The sequence below is a fragment of the Nicotiana tabacum genome, chromosome 16, assembly GCF_000715075.1.
Source record: "Nicotiana tabacum cultivar K326 chromosome 16, ASM71507v2, whole genome shotgun sequence".
NCBI lineage: Eukaryota > Viridiplantae > Streptophyta > Magnoliopsida > Solanales > Solanaceae > Nicotiana > Nicotiana tabacum.
This window is the reverse complement of record NC_134095.1, coordinates 35,492,103-35,501,638: the sequence shown is the minus strand read 5'-3', so window position 1 is coordinate 35,501,638 and position 9,536 is coordinate 35,492,103. Positions and strand designations below refer to the sequence as shown.

Below are 9,536 nucleotides of genomic sequence, written 5' to 3'. Positions count from 1 at the left end.
AAGATATAGCTTAAAAGAAAAGATTATCAGATTCCCGGTAACGGAACCAATTTGTTTAGCCAAAAAATCTGAGTCTTTGATCAAAGCTAAAAAGAAATTCGGGTTACTGATAATCAAGAGACAAAAATAAAATATTTTTGTGAATGATGGTAAAGCAATAAAATTTTTGTATTTCAGTAAGATTCCAATAGTCTTTCCCCCTTTACAGATGGTGAATTCTTCTCCTTTTATAGCTAATCCTAGGAGAAGATGTAATGCCTTTGTCTTAATGAGGCAATTATGAACAATAAATGACATTAAAAGAAATGTTACACAATCATTTCTTTTTAAAACAAATATTCTAACGTATTTGATATTTAATGCTATATTTAAACTCTTTTACGTCATCAGATTCGTATCTTCAACTTCTTCCGATCTTCGGTCTTTTAGATGACTTGGATAGGTACGAGACTCGTACCTATTTTAGTAACGGTCCGCACCAATGTTGCTTTCTTTTTCCCTTATCTTTTGTCACCCGTGCCTCTTGGCTATTTATTGTGTTTTGACCGTTTGATCAGTTCACGTGTCATGCCACGTCACCTACAATGTAAATTTAGTTTTTTCCCAATACAGTCATTTTAAAAGGACAATTGTCCTTTATACTAAGGACTTTAGCCATTTAACATGCGCATAGATACTTATTTAACTATTAAAGAAAAACTTGAAATTAGGGAACCCAAGTAAATATTTATCCTTTCACCTTCCAAGGAACAAAGCCAACTTCAAATGTAAATAAGCACAAATAAGAGAACCTGACTTCAAATCCAATACTTCAAAAGAAAAACCAGCTGCTAACAGTAAGAGTAGAAGCTTTCAACTATTCTTTTTCCAAAGTGAAACTCAACTTAAGGAAATCAAGATGAACCAAACATCCGTATTTTAGCACGTAAATCTGCTTGAGATATAAGACACAACCATAGAAACAACCATCCAATATTCATCTCTTTTCTTTTTAACTAAACAACACTAGAGTATGCTAAAAACACATGTCATGTCCATTAATATTGAAAAATCTGCATTACAGAGGTTTAAGGCTTACCTACGTTGCAGAGAAATCAAAACACAGTAGTGAAAAAATCCAACTAGCAGCAACTCAAACAACAGGAGAAAGCAGCTCAAGAATCTCCGAAAATGAACCCAGAAACAGCAGTCTTTTTTCAAGGAATTACACCAGAAAATAGAGTTTTAAAGGCATTATATTTCATGGAATGTCCAGAATGTGTAAGATGTGTGTTTTTAGAGTAAAAGATGTGTGCAAGATGAGGAAAGAACTCCTCTTTATTTATATAGGAGGAGAAAGGACTTTGGGACAAAATTTTGATTTACCAAAAATTTGTCCAAAATAATAAAATTTTTTGACAGAAAATCTGTCCAAACCCAAAAATATGTCCAAGAAACATACCAACTAGGGACAGATTTTTGGAGTATTATACTTCAAACTGTCCTTGAACAGTAAAAGCAACCAAACAAAGGCCCTACACTCAAGTACCTTCTACTACCCTCACAAACCAATATCAAACTAAACTATTGCTTCAAACTAGAAAGTGCAAAATCACATAACTAGACTTGAACAATTACCAAAAGAACTTAATGACTACAAACAAATAAAACATGTAGTTAAAGCCTTAAACTAATTAGCTTAAACATAGACAAAACTAGAAATAATAAACATAAAATTATAACTTAACAACTTAAGGCAACGCATAATACGAGTTGATAGTGAAACAATTATCGAGTTGACTGAAACAAAAAATAAAAAACGAGACTAAACACGAACTAACGATCACTAACAGATTTTGAACTAAGGCAAAACACCAAAATCAATCGCGAAACCAGAAGATCAATGGACTTCGCCAATTACAAATAGTTAATCGGATTTCACAAGTGATTAACAAAACCGATTGACTAAACAAAAATGAAATGATAGAGTAAATAACCAACTAATACATGATTCAAAAGTATAAAATCATTGATGATTGTCAATGAAGCTAACACGAACTAACAATCCTAGATTACCAATTAATTGCAAACTAGAAGTTAAACCAAACCTAAACACAAATTGCGGGAAAAAACATAAGTTATAAAAAGAGGGAAATGATTGAAGCAATGGCCTAAACGAATAAACAACAACAGAATTTCTAAAATCAACAAGAAGAATAATCACTAATTAAGAAAAAATAAAACTTAAACTAAACTAAAAATCTAAAAAATCAGTCAGTAAAGGAGAAACTAAAACTAATGAACAAGGGACTAGGATTTTACCTAAATGCTCGGGCTTCAAACCAGTAGTACAACACAACTAGATGGCAAATCGACCTCCATGCCTCTTTTTCTCGATGACAAATGCCGAAAAACACACAAACTTTGACGAGACAGAGTTGAGTCCAGCATTTGTCAAAGAGAAAGAGAGGCAACAGGGTCGTGCTCATGCTGGAACAGTGGCTCAGCGACGATGAGGCAACGGTGGTGGCGGTCGCGGCAGTTGGGGGAGGGGGGATCAGACGGCGGTGGTCGAGTTTTGGAGGTGAAATTAAAGGGTAAGTGTAGGTCTCCTAGAGATCTACACGTCTGTGTGAAGTTTTTGGGGTAGTAGTTGGATTTTCCATGAAATCAGAGAGAGGAATAAAAGGGCGGCTACCTAGGGTTTCGATTTCATAGAATTAGAGGGAGCTTTCAAAGGTTTGGGGCTCGGATTCGGAGAGAGGGTAATGAGATGAAGAGAACGGTGTAAGTTGGGTGGTGTTTGGAGCACCACTGGCGGCGGTGCACGGTGGAGATAGTGGGGAGAGGCGGCGGCTTGAAAAAAGGTGAGAGAGAGGAGAGAGTAAAGATATGGGTCTCTAGGGTTTGGATTTTTAGAGAAATGGCAAAAAAATCTGATTTTAAAAGGTTGTTATACGTCAAAGGGAATAAATGAGGGTCGTTGGATATAAGATTATGGATGGATGAGATCAAGTCTTCAGATTACTTAAATGAAACGATGTAGTTTTGATACAAAACTACGTCGTTTGGACCCTCCCCTGGCAGCCCCTTGTGGACCAGGTTTGTGAGTTGTTTGGGCTTCTAATTTTGGGCCAATTTGGCTCAATTTCAATTAAAGTACACTAGTCCAATCCCTTAACCCGTAATTATCTTATTTAGTCCCAAAGAAAATATACAAGTAGAAAGAAAATCTTTTTGATATATATAATTTAAACATGCAAACTAAAATATACAAATAAAAGGTAAAATATTTTTTTGGTATTTTTTATAAAGGAATGCAAATAAAAATGCACAAATAACTAAAAATCATCCAAATATTAGTACTTGTAGGAGAATTCACACTGCATGCACAAGATTATACTTGAGGATGATGTCAAGCCCTCCATGGAACATCAAAGGAGGTTGAACGAGGCTATGCAAGAGGTTGTCAAGAAGGAGGTGATCAAGTGGTTTGATGCAGGGGTTATGTACCCCATCTCGGATAGTTCTTGAACTTCTCCGGTGCAATGTGTGCCGAAGAAGGGTGGTATGATTGTGATCATCAATGATCAGGAAAAGTTGATTCCCACGAGGACTGTCACTGGATGGAGGGTGTGCATGGACTGCCGAAAGCTGAATAAAGTGACCCGCAAGGATTATTTTCCATTGCCATTTCTTGACCAGATGCTGGATAGACTTGCTGGGCGTACCTTCTACTGCTTTTTGGATGGGTACTCAGGTTACAACCATATTTTGATTGCTCCGGAAGATTAGGAGAAAATCACATTCACATGTCCGTATGGCACCTTTACATTTTCTAGGATGCCATTTAGTTTGTGTAATGCGTTGGCTACCTATCAGCAGTGTATGATGGCTATATTTACCGACATGGTGGAGGACTTCTTGTAATTGTTCATGGATGATTTCAGTGTTGGGGTGACTCCTTTGATGAGTGTTTGAATAATCTTGACAAAGTACTGGCCCGATGTGAGGAGACAAATCTAGTGCTTAACTGGGAGAAATGCCATTTTATGGTCGAGGAGGGCATTGTCCTCGGCCATAAAATCTCAAAGAACGGTATTAAGGTGGACAAGGCGAATATTGAAATATTTCAAAGCTTCCTCCTCCTACTTCAGTCAAGGGGGTTAGGAGTTTTCTTGGGCATGCAGGGTTCTACCAAAGATTCATTAAAGACTTTTCTAAGGTAGTGAACCCTTTGTGCAAATTATTGGAAAAGGATGCAAAGTTCATGTTTAATGATGAATGTATGAAGGCTTTTGAACTTCTCAAGTACAAATTGACAACCACTCCCATTATTACCGCATCCAATTAGAGCTTACCTTATTAGCTCATGTGTGATGCAAGTGATGTTGCGGTAGGAGAGGTCTTGGATCAAAGAGTAAACAAGATGTTTCACCCGGTGTATTATGCAAGCAAGACAATGAATGATGCACAAGTAAATTACACGGTGACGGAAAAAGAGTTGCTAGTAATTATGTTTGCAATGGAAAAGTTTAGACCTTATCTCATGGGTGCCAAGGTGATTGTTCATACTGACCATACAGCACTCTGCTACTTGATGACAAAGAAGGATTCCAAGGCTAGGTTGATGAGATCGGTTCTATTGCTTCAAAAGTTTGACCTTGAGATTGTTGATCGAAAAGGGAGTGAAAACCAAGTGGCGGACCACTTGTCCCACTTGGAGGAGGATGTGACAACCCGTGATGGCCTCGAAATAAATGATTCATTGCCTGATGAGCAACTCCTCTCCGTATCTGTGAATAGCATGCCTTGGTTCGCGGATGTTGCCAACTTTCTTGTTACCAGTATTGCTTGTTGATACCCAATTTTTTCCTATTTATTTTAATATGCATAAATACTTTCTAAATAGCATACATATGCATATATAAGCATGCACAAGGTTTTTATTTTTTTTTTAATTTTAAAGATTTTAAATTAATTTATTTCCTCCCTTTTTTACTCATAAAATCCCCAATAATTATCCTTCAAATTATTGTTGTGATAATTTAGTCATTTAAATTCTATATTTATACCAAAATATTGTTAAAATATTTTTTAGTGCATTTTATAATTTACATTTATATTTTTAAAACTTAATTTGCATAAAATTGCAATATTAGCCTTATTAATGTATAATTACATTTATATGCATAAAATCGACCTTCTATATTTTTAAAATGTTAAATATCTATTTTAAATCATGAAGTTATTTTTTAGAAATTATCTATTATTTATTATAAATTATATGGGGATAAATTAGCTATTTAAAATCTAGCCAAATTGCATTTCAATTTTAGCCTCAATTAAACCCAATACCCCAGCCCAATTTTGGATTAAATAACCCGACCCAGGCCCTAAATGCACCTACCCGACCCAAAACCTATCAAATCCTGGTCGTTGATCTAAAAGATCAACGACCCTCATTAAGTCTTGCCTTTTTTATTCCAAACGACCCCCAACCCTAACCATTTTTCCCTGATCCGCCACCCTAAGATCCTCTCCTCTCTAAAAACACTCTCAACCTAACTCTAACCCTTCAAACGCCGACCTCTCTTCTCCGGTCATCTCCGGTGACCTCTCATCGTCTCCTAAGCCTCCAATGGCTTATCTCATGCCATGTCTGCCTTCTCTAAGGTCTTCAAAGGCCCAGAGCCATGCCGACTTGAATCTAGGGTTCGTCACTTGTCTGTTCTTAGCTACTCTAGTGTGATTTCGAGCAAAATCATGCTATGTTTGTTACGATCCTTGGGGTTCTAGACAGGTTCTTTCATCTCTATATAGGTTTGTTTTGAAACCCTAATTTCTTCCTATATCTCCTAGGACGATTTGAGTTTGTTTCTTTAATGTTTTACACTGTCCTTGGAACTCTTTACAAGAATCATTGATTTCAAGTGTTTTTCACCTTCTTCTAAAAATTAGGATTTTGGAGCTTCTTTTAAAACTTTGTTTAACTGATTCTTTGTGTTTAAACTTCTATTTCTTGCGTATTTTGACTGATTCTATGATTTTATCACATCTTTAACTCGTCTATGTTGAAAGCCCTAATTTTCTAGGTTTCTTCGTTTGGTTCTGTGACTGACCGGTTCTTGTTTGAGTTTCTGTGACTATCTTGCCTCGAGTGTGTTTCTATTGAGTTTCTTAGCCTAACTTACATCAACTCTATGTGCTTGTGTTTATCTTGACAGTTCAGAACTTGCCTCTTTCTATCAGTGTTGTTTAACCTTCATGTTTGCTATGTCTGGTTATTCTTATCTCACTCTATTTATATGCTAGAACATTGACTCATGACTTTCTCTTTGATTGATTATGGATTCCCTATTTCATGGTTTGATTGGAAGACCTTCCTTTAAATCTTCAATTCCTACCCTTTCTATTCAAATTGATTGATTCGCCTACCTTGTCTGCATTGGTACTTTATTCTTACCGACTAACTCCTTAATTAGAGTTTTCTGAACTTAGCCCTAATTGTTTACCCTATACTTACTGTATTTAATTCTTTCCTTATTGGTCGTACATAGATTTCTTTCCTTATTTGTTACTTGTCCTTACCCCTTGAACTGATTCCCTTAAATTAAGGGAGTACTTGCACTGATTTTGCTCTAATTGGTTCTGAGTTCTATAATTACTATACTATTGTGATTCTTGCCCTATTTTACCTAGTTTCGAACTACTATATATACATACTCTCTCATTAACACAAACACACGAACACATTAGTTCAAAAGGCCCTCTCACACTAAAAAAAAACTTTCTGCTATCTTTTTGGTTACTTGCTATTATTCTGAGTTAGCCGGCTGCAAGCCAAGGCTAGCTATTGTGCTTTCCTATTCCTCACTTTGTATTTACCATCCCTCTACTGGTATGTTCTGATTTTAATTTAAGTGTCAAAACCAATATGTTTCTTTTACTACTTTAGTTTATCATGTTTCTCATTTGTTTCTAGCTATGGTTCTGTTGTTCACCATGCAATTGACATGTTTACATTACTACTTCATTTATCATGCTAGTCTAACCTTCTTAGGGTTTTTAGAACATGTTCTACCCCCTCCCCTAGTAGTGTGTTTCAATATGACTCTACCTTGCATTGAATGCTTGTCTACTTGTTATCCAGTTTTGATATGTAAGCTGATATGCAATTCTGACGTACCTGGACAATGATATTGTCTATGAAATTGGCATTTGAGGTTATTGGAGGTTTGGAAAATCACTTGGGACTGCTTCAGGCTCCCTATAGTGTAACTTCTTCTTTTTCTTTTTATCTATTTATATAATTCATTCATCTGGTTTGTAACAATTTGTAAACAAATATTGGGGTAATTAGTGAAAAAGGGTGGGTAGTTACATATTTGTGGGGTAATATGGGTAGAAACCATGCCTATAGGATTCTATATTTGCTATGTTTGCCTTACCATGTTAGAAATCATGCCTATAGGTCTCAAGTGGTTTCAATGATAGAAATCATATTTGTAGTTCTTAAAATCAACTTCACAAGTAGATATCATGCCTATAGAATATGATCCAGTTCAACTTTTGTTATAACGGGTATTTACATGTGTTTCCATTTGTTATCATGCCCACAAGTTTCTAACATCAGCTCTTAACAATTAGATATCATGCCTATAGGGAACAACATCAGAAATTCTACCTATAGATCTAAAATCATTTTAGTTTAAATCAGTCAATCAATTTCATGGTTTATTTTGAAACTAGTCTAATTAGTGGTTTGTTTTCCCTGAAATGAATTTTTTGAGTATTGTTCTAATTTACTATTAGAAAGCATTCCTATAGGAACTCAAGAGTCTATTTTAAAATCTGCCCACTATTTTTACTATATCAAACGTAGTTATCATGCTCTTAGGACATCACTATTCAGCGTGTAGGCAAGCCTATAGGGCATTTTTCAAATCCTGCAACTCTGAAGTTGTTTCTGCTACTTAATGTTGTCTTGATTTAACAGGCTTAAAATTTGTAGGCAAACTAATAGGGCCATTACTTCTGAGTTTATAAAATAAACCGCCTATCTTCTATGTCTTGATATTCGCTTAGACATCATGTCTCAGGATACTGTTTAACAATACGACCCTTATTTGTGTTTGAGTCGTGCTGCTTATGTGCGTTGTTTGTGGAGGTAAACTTGAGCCTCTAATTGCTTCTTTTTTGCCTTATGTGCTAAGGTCCTATTTGTTCTTGCATGTCGCCTTAGTATTTTCTCCTTTAAACCTTAGGGGTCTGTCTAGAACTGCCTATAGATAGAGGTCCTAAATTTTCTCCAAGACCAATAAGAAGGGACGGGTTACAGCACGCAATAGTGATCGCTAACTAGCACTCGCTTTAATAACCACTAAGGGGGTGGGAAGGGTATATATGGGATATGATGAGTACGCACTAATGTCATGTGTAGCCCCTCATTGAGGAGTGTTTACCAAACATTGTGTGGGGTGATCCTGTAGGCTAACCAATCTAGGACTCCTCCTTTCCCAAATCCCTTATGTTTAAAACTTTGTTTTATTTGTATACAACTTGTTCAAAATCTTTGTCTTATTGTTTGAGTTATACAACGTCCAATGTGCTTACTTGCAAATTATTTGATTCAACTATTTATTTGTTAATGGACTGATTCACAAGTTAAGTTCGGCTGGGACCCACTATTGTGGACCGCGAAGGGTGCCTAACACCTTCCCCTTAAGGTTATTTCGAGTCCTTACCCTAAATCTCTGGTAATGCAAACCAATCCAAGAGTTAATCGCTCTAGGTGCCCTAACGCACCATAATCCATTAGGTGGCGACTCTTCAAATACCCAATTTCCAAAAGGAAATGAGTTGTTCCCCCCATGAATGTCGAAACCCGGACTTTCTCCGCGGAGGAAAAAAGGGGGCGCGACAGTATGGAGACTCTGCTGGGGATACCTTTTAGGCTCTTACCATAACAAACTTATCTTTTACGAATTAGTCCAAGCATGCTTTATCCCGTACCCTTCTCCCTTATTTGAATTTAACCGATGTTTTCTTTTAAGCATTTATGGTTCTTTATCCCTGAAACTGACTTGTCTCTTTGTTTTCTTTTCGTGTAACTGTCTTTCAATTATTTAAATGCTGTATTTATTTTTCCTACGTGCAAAAGCTTGACTACATGTTATCAACTGCTGCATAAATCATGCTTTACATTATATTCCACTCGTGCGTATCAAATCCTATAGCAACGCTTTAATGAGTGGTTGCGCTCTTCCTATTTACTATACTTAAATTCGAAAAGGCTTATTTAAGGTAAAACCAGTCGATCAGCGGTGCAGTCGACGATTCTGTTCCTTCCCCCTCAAGCTGTCCGCTTGAGGGTACCAGTCTAAAACCCCATAGAAACCTTACTCTGATTAAAATCATGCATGCATCATGGTCAAACCTAGTCGGATCAATATGTTGTCCACATAATGATCCTTTAAGATAAGCCTTATCCAAAAGTCCATCGGGTTTTCCATAATCCCAATGGACACAACCACGTTCTGTGCATTAATTTGGAG

At 36.4% G+C, this 9,536-nt stretch overlaps 1 long non-coding RNA gene across 1 annotated transcript; it reads right to left on the bottom strand.

Annotated features, from left to right (window-relative positions):
* Positions 1-319: 319 nt before the first annotated feature.
* Positions 320-1,420, bottom strand: LOC142170539 (uncharacterized). The gene is made up of 2 exons (XR_012699772.1): positions 1,079-1,420; positions 320-579 (listed from the first exon to the last, which is right to left on the bottom strand). It is a non-coding gene; the product is annotated as an uncharacterized LOC142170539 (long non-coding RNA).
* Between the last annotated feature and the right edge of the window lie 8,116 nt (positions 1,421-9,536).